The sequence below is a fragment of the Lissotriton helveticus genome, chromosome 1_1 (genome assembly GCF_964261635.1).
Source record: "Lissotriton helveticus chromosome 1_1, aLisHel1.1, whole genome shotgun sequence".
In the NCBI taxonomy this organism is placed as follows: Eukaryota; Metazoa; Chordata; class Amphibia; order Caudata; family Salamandridae; genus Lissotriton; species Lissotriton helveticus.
The window spans coordinates 1,485,181,480-1,485,198,428 of NC_136057.1; the positions used below are offsets into that span (position 1 = coordinate 1,485,181,480).

General features: G+C 40.5%; 1 protein-coding gene across 1 annotated transcript in view; it reads right to left on the bottom strand.

Moving 5' to 3' along the window:
• LOC144828364 (uncharacterized) overlaps positions 1-16,949 on the bottom strand; it is a 219,813-nt gene that overhangs the window by 91,006 nt on the left and 111,858 nt on the right. The window lies entirely within an intron of this gene.

Here is a 16,949-nt window from a genome sequence, read left to right on the forward strand (position 1 = left end):
GCTCGGAAGTTGCATATCTTTCAGAGCAACTTCTCTTGATTAATCAGACAGCATGTATGAGGGTGCTTTGAATGGACAAATACACCTCAACTCTTTGGCATAGGTTTTTAACATGGCTTCTTTACTTTTGATGCCTTGAATGCTGGGTGGCAGTTCAGCCTTTGTATCATATGGGTTGTGAAACACATGTTATGGTGCAATTGCTCAGCATTATGTATTTTGAAAAGTAGGTTTTCTCCCGACGAAGGAGGGCCTTAGTAATTTGGGCTCTGAAACATTGACATATGGACCCAGGGAGGGAGATGAACTGATGCAGTGGTCAAATTAAATGCTCTTTAAACAAACTAAATGTACTTATACTAAAAGAGGAAATATTATAATAATCTATTCCTGTACCACTTTTTTGGCATAGTTATCCGCTTGGTCTTTTTCCCTTCTATAAATCAACAGAATTTGATCTTTGATGGATATGAAAGATCAAATGATAAATCATGCCTGGTAATTTTTGTGGGCTTTTTTATGGTGAAGTATTATGTTTGGCTACAACATAACCTATGAAGGAAAATAGATAAAACAATAAATTAGTTATATATTTAACTTATATGCTGGTTGTTCTGATTACTAATTTCATCAGATGTAGAAACTGAGATTCTTGGTATCCACTCTGATAGCCGTTCCTCCAAGCTATAAAACTGTCACACATAATCACATTGGCAAAAGAGGAGGAGGACAACCTGTTATCTTCAATTAAACAAAAAGTCTCACTAAAGCTGACAATATTTCCGAACAAGGTTGTGAGGCCCTCATCACCAGATGCAACCCTATGCCAACTTCTGCCTGTAACTTGTCCGACTTTACAGACCACCACCTAGCAATACAACATCCCTAGACACGTTTCTAGACACAGTTTCAGACCTTATGACACTAAACTCCATCCTATGCATCCTTGGTGACCTAAATATATGGTTTGACAAACCCAATATACCGCATCAATGAACTATCATCAATGGCCTAGACATGCTGAAACTACAGATTGTCCACAGACCCACACACATTGCTAGACACATCTTAGATATACTTTTTGCAATACAGGACTAGTTACCTTTCAAAGGATTACTCAAGTCACATGGTCAGACTACCATCTGGAAGCTTTCCAACACAAAACACCATAAATCACAACACCTAAGGCAACCACATATCGACCGTGGAAGAACCTCAATTTTGAATACTTAAAAACACAATCAACATCCAACACAGATCTTGACACAGTAAATTCAGTTTAAAAACTTTAGGAGTGGCTCCAGGAAGCTTTTGATATCCTAATACCACTAAGACAACAAAAAAGGACACAAGAAAACAGCACCTTGGATGAATGCAGTACTAAAAAAGATAAAACAACAAACTGCAAAGCTGCAACACATCTGGCTCAAAATAAATCACAATCAAGACAAACTCTGCCTACACAAACTTAACAGAATATTTAAAGCAACTATCAAAAAAACTTTAAAAAACACACTATTCATACAGAATTCAAAAAGCTAAATGTGCAGATAAAGAATTTTACAAAAGTTCTCACTAAATTTCGTTATCTGAAATGCACAGAAGGAACTCATCAAGAATTTACTGACATGCTGGCAAATCATTACACAACCAAAGCAGACATGTTGGACTCCTATTTAAAACAAAGGAAAACCAACAGCACCAACCCATTTCCAACAATCCCCTCCAAGAGTAGGGTAACCCAGCCTCTACATTCTTTCAAACAACTATCAGAAACTGAATTTATGGATCTTGTCAAAGCGCTCAGGCCAGCCAGCTTCCCTTTTGACCCTTGTCCACCACACATCTTCTAGAACATTATTTAAACTACCTCTGATGTGACACATGTCAGAACAATCCTTAATAATTCTTTAACTATAGGAATCTTTCCAGAAGATTTACAAAAAACACATACATACTGTAAAATCAAGTAAATAATCAAGGAAGGAGGTTTCAGGATTGAAACATAAGCAGGTTTAATCCAAGAGTAAAGGTCCCTTCCATCCAGCAGGCTGTGTCAGGTTAACTGACTCACACTAGTCCAACAGTCAGAGCATAAGGTTCCATCACCATGGAGCTACTCAAAGAGATACAGTGTATGGCATGCTTATGGAAGAACACAGGTACATTAAGCACAATACTACACACCTTCCCTCTTCATAATAAAAGAAAAAAAACAAAATGCAAGAGATACAATGAAGAAACAGAAGATTTAAAATCACACACATTGTTCCATGAAATAGTCTTTAAAATTTGAGGGTTGTTTTGTAATTCTTCTTTCTCTTGGAGGACTCACAAACTTTTTTTCACTTCCTTGAGACAATGTTGTTGAAAATGGTGATGCAGAATCTGAGAAGGGAGTATTGCTTGCACTATGGCTTAAAAATTCTTCCTTATAACAACAACCCTATTGAGGTTCCAAATGCGAGAATCTTCAGTATTTATGGCATTGGTTAAAACTTGAATCACTTAGTGTGGTACCTGAAATAACTTCGATGCCTTTCTCCCAAAAGAAGCTCTAATCATAACACAATCGCCTACTTTCACAGGAGTAACCTTCACAGATTTCTTTGAATCATAAGTTTGCTTTCGAGCTTCAATTTTTTCAGCCTCTTTGACCCTCCATTTGTCATCAGAAACCAATGCCCCTCTTTCTGATGTAGCCTTGTTGACCCAATGGGTCAACAAGTCGAAAGGAGTCTTCCCAATGACAGCATGTGGAGAAAACCTGTAAATTTCAACATTTTTTATTCTGCTCCTTTCTCCAGTTCAAGTTATTCTGTTTAGCCATGGCAATGGTTTCCTTAAGAACTCTATTGAAGGGCTCCACTATGCCATTTTGTCTCGGGATGATATAGGGAACACTTTTTAGGTTTAATAGAGCAACTTCTTAAAAATTCTTCCATTTCAGTGGAGACAAACTGGACACCATTATCAGTTAATATGACCCCAGGTAGTCCTTCCCTACCAAACACTTCTTTGAGAAACAATATAACATGTTTTGTATCAATGCCTTTAGTAAGCTTAATTTCGGCCACCTAGAATACATATCATGATGTACAAACACATAAACATTACCTGAATTGTATGGGGCCCAAAATGCAAAGTGCTATCTCTTTCCATGGCCTCAACATGCAGATCCATTCCGGGCCAAGAGTAATTTAGTCTAAGTCTTTCTTTTGTTTTTTACATGCCTTGATGCCCTCGATGAGTTAAAGCCAACAAATATTGATGAAGCACTATAGGAGGAAAAAGCCTAGTCCCTCTAAATACTAAACCATCTCTCACCGAAAGTTCATGTCTGACATTCCAATACTTTTCACAATCTCCCTTAATTTTTCTTCTCCAATCTTCCTTAAGTAACAAGGATAGTTCTTGTAACTCTTTGTCCGAGGCACACTCATCGTACCATTTGCTTTCTTTCACACCGTTATACTCCACATTACACACCCATTCATTTAGTTAATCTTCTTCAGCATCAGATTTATCACTTTCACATGGTGCCAATCTTGAAAGAGTATCTGCTATTGTATTTTTGTCCACAACTAGAACAAAAACTCTCTATAGGAACAATGCACTGATTACATTTATTTCTCTTTTTCTAGAAAGAAGTAAAAATCATTGGTTTTTATATTTCGTCTGTCCTGAGGAAGGTGCCACAAATGTAACCTACGCACCGAAACGCGTCGACAATGGGACTTTTTACTGTATATGAATTGTTTGTATTGTGTACTTAATCTGATTATACAAAAACATTTTTTAAATCCGGTGTGACTCTGCATTAGATACCGTAACTCGGAATTGTTAGAAAGTGGTTAAGAGTGTAACAGAGCACCCTTTTATAATTTTAAGTGTATTTCTCAATAAGGTTTACAAATGTAATATGTTTCCTTTTTAAAAAAATAAAACTTTGAGAGTGACAAAGAATGATATTCTAGTGTGGCGTACTAATGGTAACTAAAACTATAATCATAAAGCAACAATAATTGATGAAAAAGACTGGCAACCTGAATTTGTCAGGGAGTGCCCACATGGCGTAGAAATAATTATGCCAGCCTTCTCCAATCATATTCCTATTCATAGAAAATACACTTATGCCAGAGAATAGGCTCCAGCATTATATAAAAATCATTTGGGATGGGATGAGGACTCTCCTAACCATAAGATCCAGATAAAAAAATCAACCTACTGCTCAGAGGCAGTATCCAGTTAAGCAAGAAGCTAAAAAACTGGTCAGGTAGATCTTAGATCAACTTGAATACCTCGTCTATGAACAATCCTTTGTTTCTTGTCTACAAACCAGACAATACATATCGTCTAGTTTTGGATTACAGACATTTAAATTCTTGTTTCAAAACCTTTTCAGTACAAAATGCACACAGTGTCACTTCTGTCATTCTTGTGAAAGCTTCGGCCTTTATCAGCTAGTCACAGAAGCTACTCATAAGGCGGGGCACCTCCTTGATCCGGTGTTCACTGTTCCTGACCTGTTGGTTATGGGGGAAATCCTGCCTATGGACTGGACAGACCATTCCCTTGTCAAATTCTATGTCAATATCAAGGGCTCTCAGACAAAGGATCCACAGGCTACCAAGAAGTTTTGGTGCAGAGACTGGAAGGCTCTTGCACGATTGAAGACCTCCAACTTGGTGTTTAAGGTGGGAGAGTGTTTTGCTTTGGATAAGCAAGTTGAGGAGAACTATGCCTCACTTTGCACAGGGATTATGGCTGTGTTGGATTCTCATGCCCCCCTTAAAATTCACAGCTGCAAGGTAAAGATCTCCGCCCCTTGGTTTAACGACACACTGAAAAATTTGAAGCGGGGTTGTAAACAAGCGGAGAGAAGTTGGAGGCGCGAATATGAGAAGGCTAGTAGGGTGCAGTGGAAGCGAAAAATCTTGGAATACAAGAGTCTGATTAGGAAATCTAAGGCGGACTATTATTCCTCCTTGATTTGTACTGCTACTAATAGTTCTAGAAGTATTTTCAATATACTAAATAGTCTTACTAGCCCTGAGTGTTCTAAGAACGCCATTGTACCGTCTGAGGATTTGGAGGATTCTCTGGAGAGCGGCTGTCCCCCGGCCACCGGACATGGGTTTCCGGTATATAGGATTAAAGATCCAGCTTGGTCGCTGGGTGAACCTTTATTAGAGTTCCCACCTCTTACGGAAGAAGCCTTTAATGGGCTGGCAGGGGGGATTTCTTCCGGTTCTCCTTTGGACCCCGTGCCACACAAGATCTGGAAGGAGTATGAGGAGGAATTATTTCCTACTATCCGCCTGATCTGTAACCAATCTTTAGCCACAGGTACTGTTCCAGCCCAGTGGAAGCAGGCTGTGATATCTCCCCTGTTGAAAAAGCCTTCTTTGGACCCAGAATGTTCCAAGAACTATAGACCCATTTCCCTGCTGCCCTTTCCGGCCAAAATTGTCGAGCGTTTGGTCAGTGTAACCCTCTCCGAACATCTGGAACAGCATCACTTATTAGAGGATGATCAATTTGGCTTTCGCCCGGCTCATGGGACCGAAATGGCCTTGGTCACCGCCGTGGATGAGCTTCAAAGGCGTGCAGACAGGGGACAGGCAGCGTTTTTGATTCTGCTTGACATGTCTGCCGCCTTTGATACGGTTAACCACGAGATCCTACTGGGCCGTTTAAGTGATGCTGGGGTGAGAGGTAGCGCTCTGATGTGATTTCGGTCATTTTTGCAGGACAGACAGCAGGCGGTGTCCTTGCCCCCCTTTCAATCAGTGTTCTCTCTTGTCCCACACGGGGTGCCACAGGGATCAGCTATCAGCCCCATCCTTTTTAATCCATATCTAAGACCTCTGGTAGCGCTCATTAAAGCCTATAAAATAAAGATAATAAACTACGCTGGAGATACGCAGATGATCCTCTCCTTTGAGGGAGAGGAATCGACACCTGTGGAGGTATTCCACAACTGTCTACGGGATACGTCACAGTGGCTAAAAAACAATTCTCTTCAGTTTAATGCGGGGAAGACTGGGGTGCTTTTTAGCGCCGGGAATAAGATCTCCTGTCCATTTCCAGAGAATTTTTGGCCTCCTGAGACAGCGACTAAAGTGCGGCCAGTGGAATCAGCCGTAACCTAGGGGTTATGCTTGATCAGAAGCTTAGCATGGAGACTCATGTTAAAAAAATGACCGCCTGTTGTTTTTCTATTCTGCGGTCTCTGCGGAAGATTCTCCTACTTCTACCATTCCAGGCACGTGCACAAGTGGCAAGGTGTACGATCCTTAGTAGGTTGGACTATTGTAATGCCCTACTGCTGGAGTCCCCTGGCTTTTTGCTGGACAGACTCCAAAGAATGCAATCAGCGGCCGCTAGGTTGGTCCTGGGGCTTCCTAGGAGAGCACATGGGCCGGCTGCTTTGGCGAAACTGCATTGGCTCCCTCTGAGACAGAGGGTACAATTTAAGGCCCTTTGTCTTGTTTTCAAGGCCCTCCATGGAATAGGCCCCCTCTCCCTGCAATAAAAATTCGCTTGGTATACACCAACCAAGCTGCTTCGTTCTTCAGCGGCTAGGCTGGTGAGGGTGCCTAGATTTAGAAAGGTTAGATCAGGGGGCAGATCCTTTGAGGTGGCCGCGGCCAAACTTTGGAATCTGCTACCGTGCGAGATAAGGCAAACCAGGGAGTTTCTCCCCTTTAGGAAAAAGATCAAAACCTGGTTGTTTCCCAAATAACTGTAACTTGCTCACTCCGTCTTGTCCTGCCTGACACTCTCCCGCCCTTTTGAGCCACCAGCGCCAGGATGCCTGCAAGGTGATAGTGCGCTTTATAAGTTAAATAAATAAATAAATAAATAAATAAATAAATAAATAAATAAATAGTTTTGGATTACAGACATTTAAATTCTTGTTGCAAAACCTTTGCAGTACAAAATGCACACAGTGCAGCACTGATGAATAACATCGTGTGCAAAAAATATAAAACCCCATTAGATATTTCTAACGGTTTCTTCTGTCAAAGCATTGCACCTGAAAGCAGGTGCTTTCTCAATCATGGGGACACAGGGTCACTTCTGTTGTCTCCCCCAGGGATTCAAGAATAGTCCAGGGTTATTTTCAGCCAGAGTAACAGAGTTACTGCAAACGTATGATGAAGAGGCATTATCTTATGTCGATGACATCTATCTTACAGACAATGATTTGGACAGGCATTTGAAAAGAGTGAACACCATAATACTTGGTTTCGCATCTGAAGGGTAAAAATTCAATTTTAAAAAATCAAGAATTGCCCACCTCAACGTCCTTTTCTTAGGATACGAACTTTAAAGTGAAGGCAAATGCCTGGCAGCAGACTTTTTAGAAAAGTGTGCGCTGCTCGCTCCAACCTCCAAAAACGCTGAAAAACTCTAATTCTAGGATTCCTGAATTTTGGAAGAACTTACATTCTAAAGTAAGCAAAAAGGGTTAAACCTCTCTACGAATTAATCAAACCTGATTTCAAATCAACTAATTGGACTTGAAAACACACAGAAATTTTTCGTTCAGTGCAAACAGACATGCTAGCAACAACACATTTACAGACATGCGAAAACGTATGCAACCTTGTAATCCGAATCATCCCAGGGAGATGCGGATTCACATACCTAACCTTTAATAAAGGTGAAAAGGTACCAATATCTTACAAATCATACTTTTACATACAAGCTGAAATGAAATTCACTTCTACAGAGAAAACTCTGACAGCGGTTCAAACTGCAGTAGCAAAAGAGAGAGCTCTCGCACAGGGTAAGCCCATAAAAGTTGTTACGCCTGTACCTGCCTTAGAGGCAGTGACAAAAGCGAGCATTCCGAATGCAAAAGCTTTACATCCGAGATGGATACAATGGGCTGGGTAACTCTCTTGCTGCAACAGACGTTGAATACGTTTTTGACCCCTACTTGAAAACTCAAGAATTTCTTCAATACGAACAAGAATGTCCTCTGCCCACTGAGATTCTGCCTCTAGAACATTATGGATGTATAGTTTATACAGACGGATCAGCACAGCCCGCAATTGGGAGTAAACAAGCTTATAGTGCAGCGTGTGCGATTGTTAAAGGTCGCTGGCGCGATGGTAAATTCAGACCGATGGTCACAAAAACTAAATCACAAGGAGACTGTACAGCTCAGCGAGCTGAACTACAGACTTTCAAGATGACGCTTGAAAATACTGATCGCGAATTCCCCACATTCATAGTGTGCGATTCGTATTACTGCGTCCATGCTTACAATGAATACTTGCAGAACTGGGTTCAAAACGGTTTCAAAGACGCAAAATGTGGCACAATCAAGCATAAATTGCTTTGGGAACAAGTAGTTCTATTACAGAAAGAACTACAAAAGACTCATGTGATTTATACACTGAGTCATCAGCGTGATGGCGTTAACGTTGCAGGGAATTCATTGGCGGATGAAGCGGCGAAGGCAGCTGTGCAAACGGCTTCCGTAGCTGCAATCACTCGTTCAAAAACAAAAATCGACAGCGAAATAATGCAGGCTGTCACCGCTTCCATCAAAGACAGCGGTAAAAGATTACCAAAAGCTTTCCACTCAAGTAGTCATATATAACTGATGCAAATAATGTCCCTTTTGCTCGAATCCCTGGAGTGGGGGATAGGGTAATTCTAAACATGGAACATAGATTAGGACTAATCTTAGCAGCACATAACGGGCTTGCCTCTGCACATGCAGGTGTTTCTGCTACAGTGTCATTATTAAAGCAAAGATACTGGTGGCCGCGCATGAGGAAACAGACCAGAAACTATGTTTTGGAATGTGAAATCTGCCAGAAAATGAAAGTTTCAATAGTAAAACGCCCGGCGCAGACGCCCCTTCTAATTTCAAATAAACCATTAGCATGTGTTTACCTGGACCACTGTGGTCCCTTACAGAGGGATGGCAACTATAAATATATCATGGTCGCAGTGGATTCCTGCTCAAGATTCATTTGGATGTAGCCTCAGCGCTCGGCTGACGCCCTAACTGTTTTAAAAGATTTGCGAGTCTTTATTGGCACATACGCAATTGGCACGCTACATTCTGACCAGGGTCCTGCGTTTAGCTCTCGAGCCTACAAGGAGGCCATGGCCAATCTGGGCGTTGCATTGCGATTTTCGAGTCCATTCCATCTTGAGGGAAATTCTGTAGTGGAAAGAAAAAAACGTGACATAAAGCAATCTATAACAGCTAGGGTATTAGGCTCGGATGACGGGTGGGTCAAACATCTAATAAGTGTCCAACGTAGTCTTAACAATCTGCCAAGAAATTCTCTGGGTGGAATCACTCCATATGAAATCCTTTTTGGTACTAGAATGATAGTCGAAGACCTCGATCGTCATACTTCAGTGGTAGAACATAAACCCTTTGATATCAAAGACCGTTTGGCTATTTTGCAGGACTTAAATGAAACACGAAGAAGTCTAAGCAACACATTACAGAAGCCAAAGACCACTGAAGAAAAAACACCTGTCCCAGCAAGACCTGTCTGGATTCCAAAGATTGGGGATCTACTCAGAGAGAAAATAGCAGATAAGAAGGAATTTGGGCCTTCTTACAGAAAACCAGTACCTGTACTAGCAGTCCACGGATCAAGAACAGTGTTACTGCCGCCCCTTGCTGGAAGAAAGGAGAACCGGTCCGTATCAATTGACCTGGTTAAACCACACCATAGGCCCAGTGGACTCCAAAGATGTAGCAGATGACCAAATCCTGCTACTATCCAAGAGGTTCAAACTGAAAGACTCTTTTGAAGAATCTGCAGTGAGAAAAGAAGGACTATGCAACAAAGCCATGGAACTTGTGCCTCTTGAAACTCAAACAACAGTTCGTCAAGACAGTCCTGTCTACAATGATGTAGCATCTGAATATACCAATATGACAAAAAAACAAGCAGCTCCAGCTATTTCAAATAATCCGAATGCAATACCAACAATTGACAGAACTGCCTCTGGCTATTTCATCAACTTTGATATGTTTTCTGAGGATCCCAGTGAGCCCGAAACAATGCCAGCTAATAAAACATTCAAGGAACAAGTAATAGAACTTTGTCACCAGCTTGCAAACACATATCTCGTTTCACCATGTGTTGAGTTTTGGATTGTGTTAGGTGTACTTTTTCTCCTACTTTGGCCAATTCTCCTTTTAAGTTTGGGAAAGCTGATAGATGGAAAATATAGTAAAATGGACACAGCAAGTAAGAATATCAACTTGCTCCTGAAGCCACACAAATCATCTCATCGTGAACAAACAGACCTGTCATCAGTGAACATCACAGCCGTTCCTCTACTTGGTGGTATAGCGTGGGACAGAACTGATTATGATATTTATGTTCCGATAGAGCTCTTGAAGATTCCCCACCAATTTAAGGTTTCCTTGAGTGACTTTGTTTCACCCAGCACATTTTCTGATGATTGGGACTTTGAGACTGTTAATAACATGATGGCAGACTTAGAAATGTCAGCGAAATTTGCAAAACATGAATACTTAGAAGGTTCACAATTGATTTTACACTAATTACTGCTGCCCATGCAGGGCTGGTCGTATCATGGGAAACCAGTCCCTCCCCGATCAGTGACCACTATCCCCTATCCTACATTTTAAAAAGTAAAAAACATACCTCTAGTATAGGGACTGCCACTCTATATCCAACAGAGATCAGTCTGGCGTCAAAAAACGGTTACACCATTAAATGGAATAAGGTGGAGCCGTTGTGTTTCCTGGAAAAATTAGTTAAGGTCTGCTTGGAGGACATCTCTATCTGTCTGGCATTAGATGAGGAACCAGACAAGGTAATGGCCTCTTTCTCACACATACAAGAAACTATAAAGACTTTATTGACTAGAGAATTTCGGGCTACGCCTAGTAACGACCAAGGGTGGTTTGATAGTAAGTGTACTAAGTCACTTTCAATCCTTAAAAAAGCATTACAGGCTAAACCGAGAAACCCTGGATTAATTAGGCAAGCCAGAAAGTCCTATAAGGATACAATTAAGGAGAGAAAAGCCACTCTGAAGAAAGAGGCATGGGCGGCCTTGAAAGAAGCATCCCAAAAAAGAGACAACATAGCCTTTTGGAAAGTGATAAATGCCCCTTACTTCCAAAATAATGAGGGTGATATGATAGACATTGCCATAACCGGGGATACTTGGGTGACTCATTTCTCACAATTGTACGACAAAGTTACCCCAAAGGAAGAAGAGCAGTCCGATAACATCCGGACTGCCAGCTCTCCGGCTAGAAACCACCCTTGTCCTTTTCCATTACCTATAACCTTTAGTTATCACGAGGTCACTAAAGCGATAAAGATTAGTTCATCAGGAAAGGCTCCGGGGCCAGTTGGGGTCCCGATCAACACCTATAAGGCGGAGACGGACCTCTGGGCTCCATTGATAACCAATGTTTTAAATAAAGCCAATCAAATTGGGTTTATACCCTTCTGGACGGATGCCATCGTGGTGCCAATCTTTAAAAAAGGTGATCGGCACGACCCCGCATGCTACCGCCCAATTTCTCTGTTAGACAGTTTGATGAAGGTGGCAGGACGCATCATCCTGAATAGGATCCAAACTTAGGGGGAGGAAAACCATATTATATCAAACGTGCAATATGGTTTCAGGTCCGGTAAAGGGACTGTTGAGCAATGTCTAAACCTAGCATTGCTGAACGCAAAATACACTCAGGCAAAGAATGGGAAGCTTTTTATTATTTTTATTGATTTAACTTCGGCATTTGACTGTGTTGATCATGATTTTATGTGGAGAACGTTGAGTGATATGGGTGTCGATAGCAACCTTATTTTCTTTATTATGGAACTCTACAGAGGAGCTGGGACAAGGGTACGGTTTGGACGTAGGGGGGAGTGCTCGGACAAATTCCCTGGTACACAGACATAATATCGACTCCAAAATATCGTTTGGACATAATATCGACTCCAAAATATCGTTTGGAGAAAATATCGACAGGACAGAATATCGACAGCCAAAATATCGTTTTTAAGGTAAGTGAAGTAATATCGTTTTTAAGGTAAGTGAAGTAATATCGTTTTTATTTTTAGGGTTCAGGGTCAGTTTTGGGTTTTTGGGTAAAGGGGTATTTTTAGGGTTCAGGGTCAGTTTTGGGTTTTTGGGTAAAGGGGTATTTTTAGGGTTCAGGGTCAGTTTTCAGTTTTTGGGCAAAGGGGTATTTTTAGGGTTCAGGGTCAGTTTTCAGTTTTTGGGCAAAGGGGTATTTTTAGGGTTCAGGGTCAGTTTTCAGTTTTTGGGTAAAGGGGTATTTTTAGGGTTCAGGGTCAGTTTTCAGTCAGTTTTTGGGCAAAGGGGTATTTTTAGGGTTCAGGGTCAGTTTTCAGTTTTTGGGCAAAGGGGTATTTTTAGGGTTCAGGGTCAGTTTTCAGTTTTTGGGTAAAGGGGTATTTTTAGGGTTCAGGGTCAGTTTTCAGTTTTTGGGTAAAGGGGTATTTTTAGGGTTCAGGGTCAGTTTTCAGTTTTTGGGTAAAGGGGTATTTTTAGGGTTCAGGGTCAGTTTTCAGTTTTTGGGTATTATTTTATTATATTTTATTACTATATATATATGTTTAATAAATATGAAATAAAAAAATATTTATTTAACTTTCATTAATGATTTAATTATTATAAGTTAATTTAAGTAATTGTAAGTATATTTTAGTAATTAATTATTCATATTAATTTAATTTAACACTGTTTTTAGTAAATACGATATTTTTTACAACTATATTTTTGTAAACGATATTTTGTACTCGATATTTTTGTAATTACCTGTTTGTACATACAAACTCGATATTTTTGCTGTAGATATTTTTTCCTCGATATTTTGGGTAGTCGATATTTTGGTAGTCGATATTCTTTCAGTGATCCAAATTCCCTATAAAGAGGGGGGTAAGACAGGGGTGCATTTTGGCACCCCTGTTATTTACCCTATATATAAATTCAGTAGCACACCATCTTAGGGATTTGCAACATGATTATCCAACTATTGGCGGGACCCCCACACCGATATTGCTATACGCGGATGACGCGGCATTAATGTCGCGTACAAGAATAGGACTCCAGAAGACCGTGGAGAAATTAGCTAGCTTTATGAGGGTTAGAGGCCTATTGCAAAAACTTACACAATGTCCTGCGGGAAGGGGACAAAGAGGGTGCCATGCCCGATTTATCTTGAAGGTAGAAAAATTGAATACACTGATAGGTTCTCCTATCTAGGTGTGAACTTCGATAGGAGGGGGACTTGGCATACAGCAGTGCACGCCAGGCAATTAGACCTCACGCGTTCCACGGGAGCATTAAGAAATTTTGCGTTCAAATTAAGGGGGAAACCAGTAAAAGAACTGATCGATATTTATAAAGCTAAATGTGTGCCTGTAGCATCATATGGGGCGGGCGTATGGGAGATTGAAAAAGCACAGGTCTTACAAACCTGTGAAAAACAGTTTATCTGTTATCTACTGGGACTCCCGCAAACGTCTTCCATGTATATGACACATAGAAGCAGGTCTTCCCTACCTTTTAGATACCATTAGGATCTCCCCCTTATTACTCTGGCACAAGGTTTGGGTTACCAACGAGACCGCCCTAAATAGAGACTTAATTAATGACTGTTTATCTCTGGATGGGGCCTCTAACATAAAATGGACCACCTATGTCAGAGGTATGTTTAATGAGATAGGACATCCAGAATTTTTTGAGAGGCCTGCCAGCTTGGAGATGGTATCGAGAGGTTCCTTGAAAAAGATGGCCTCGGATTACTTAGTTGGTGTCAGGTGGAATCTTGAAAAAAGGAAAATGACTACTCTTAGATATCAGCAAATCACTGCTCACGAGGGGCTTCAAAAGTATCTTGTTGTTGTAGCAAGCCTGTATGCCCGCATTTTGCTTACGCGCTTCAGGCTAGGTACCTTTTTTTCGTCTAATTACATTTCCTTTAATTAATAACTGGTCAATGGACAATCTCGTTTGCCCCTGCGATGATTGTTCGTTCCAATCAAACATACATTGTCTTTTGTTTTGTAAATTGTATTATGTACCACGAAGGGCCTTTTTATTACCTATTCTTAAAAACTGGGGGATACGGCCCTGTCTTGCAGCTTATGCAAAGCTGCAAAAACTAGAAGAAGACCATGTTATCCTTGCAGTAACCAGTTTTCTAAAATCAGTGATCAAATCTCGGAACACAATCTGAGCCTTCTTAACTAATATAAATTGTTTTTATCTAATATTGCTTTTTAGAATTATTGTTGTTTTGAAATATTTTAACTCAAAGTGACCTAAATATCTAAATGAAAATTAACTATCTGTATACTGGCTTTTTTTTCGATTGTATAGACTGAAACTATAATGTGTGCGTTTATGATTTTACATGAAATCGAATAAAGCTTGCTTTGACCTAGAAGGTTCATCAAATTATGAAAAAATGTATTGTTTTAATCATTTTGGTCATCATTATTTGCACAAATCTGCAAACCCTAGAAATGTTTTAACTTATAATCAATGGGAACATTGTCCAACGCCACCAAAAGGTAGCTCTAAAACATTTTATGAAAAATGTCCATACTTTTCTGGCTTCAATATCACAAGTCCAGAAACTTTTTACTTTAAAAATGTTAATAAGACAGGCATGAAAAGTATGCTGACTAATACTAAGCAAATGTATTCTGCAGCCTTTTATGCTCAATTGTCCACATTAGGTTTTGACTTTTGGAAAGACAACATGGAGACAAAAACTGTCTGGCAGGTGCAAGGTTTAGAAGCCTTATTTAGGGCCTGCATCATCCCAGAATAAATAATGTTTTTAAATGAAACTATTCAACAGACATCTTGTCTTGTCCTGGCTAAGATAAAAGATTAAAACAAACCGTCCATACCTAAGCCCATAACTGATAGTAAATTATATTTTACAACAAAACAGAACTAATCCTGATTGGAAAAAATGGTTAATCTGGCCACAGACATGAATAACTGTCAAGATAGATTCAAGGGTTTACAGTATCTAGGCCAGATCCAAGATATATCCAAAGACAACATCCAGGGATAATAACAACTTACAGTGTAGGAAAACTGTGCCTTGAGTGGCTACAAACATCCACACTCCCAGATATAAAACAACACTTAACTTTACTTAAAGATGGCATTGATTTGAGAGAATTCTTACTAGGACCTCGCAAACAATGTCATAAACGTTTCATATACGCCGGTATATACGCTGCTTATAATGAAGCATGGAAAGTCACGCAAATGGAAACTGCAGACCGAATTCGAGAAATTGATCGTATTAATTTAGAGAAAGCTCTCTCTGTAGTTGACAATGGTTTAACAACTCTGTCATCCAGAATTTATTTTTGAACAGCATTGTATCCTCTGCCATAGACATAATGGAACAGGACTTGCTCATGTTACAACATGGCCAGTCTCAATTGAGTTCTATAATGCTGCAAGGCTGGACGTTACAAAATCTGCGTTCAGGCTATGTGCCTTGGCGTCTAATCAACACCACGTCATTGTATACTGGATTTAACCTTACAGATAAACAAATCACTTTGGCACAGAGGGGAGCAGACTATACGGTGCTGAGCATAGAAAAACTGGAAAGATTACCATTAACCTTTTCTGAGAAGCCAGCCGTTAAATGGATAATACATGGCATCATCACGATACCAGTGCCAATTTTCCAGTTTCAGTATTGCTTGAAACACATACCAGCAGGCCTGTATGAAAGGTTGGGTAAAGAGTACATAAAGCCGACCTGGGATTTACCATACACACACAAATGTTGGAGTGGGGAGAAGGAGGTATTTCTTAGTGGTAAAAATTGCAAAAGCGCACTACGTTTTACGCTTCTATGTCAAGGCATTAATTTACATGGAGCCTGCGATGGTTCTTTAACCAACTTATCATGCCACCTGCAGGGTTCCCCGGCAGCAGTGATAGATCCAATTTTTAGGCAGCTTTCTAATGGGAGCTACATAATGTTGAATGATCACAGCTGTTGTGGAATGATGCCAGGAATAGCCTATCTCGTTAGTGTGTCAGCCAGGGTCACTTGTTGCATGCAAGTATTGTTTCCTAAAACTAAGACAGATGGGGAGTCGCCGTTATGGCCTTCACTGAACATCTCTTCTATACGGATTGATACTTTAAGCAGGATGAAAGCCATTCTTTTACAAAAAACTGTGCCACTTACCTCGTCCAGAGAGATGAATGATCTGCAAGTTGGAAGGTCCTCTGCAGAGATACATGCCCTATTATCAACAAACTGCCCAATACATTTCGCAGAAATGTTAGGTCATATCTTAAACATGTCTGATACCAGTGGTATTGTACATGTATTTAAGACGATTTTTTTCGGGAGTGTTAGCACCCTTTGAAGCAGTCCTAGGCATTTTTCCAAACTTCGTGCACTCTGTTTTCGGCGGCCTGCCTCTCATCTTGGGACTCGTAGAAGGGATACTATTTTTATTCCTCCTGCTCCGTTATGGCAAGTCCAGTCACCAGCTATACCCAGATTACCATGGAGAACACTCTTCTGGCAATGCAGTATCGTGAACGCATAGCACAGATTCTTGGCTTGGCTCGTTTGAGAGATCTGAATACTACGTGGTTCCTATCGTTCAGACCAATCTGGAAAGATTGCATCTTACCTGTTTTAAAATGCCTACTTTGTGGAGAGGAATGCGTGTTGGATATTTGTCTGACACTTCCATCAGCACTGCCAACGGATGTTGAAGCTTTGCTTGGTTCGGTAACGGCTCAATGATTGTGTTGCTCCCAACGGCTACCAATCCTGATGACGGCATTCATTGAGGTCTCATCGGCAATTCCAGCTGTGGGTGAGATACGTGGACCAACAAGCACACAGGTCCCATCTACTGTGAACATTGCTAATG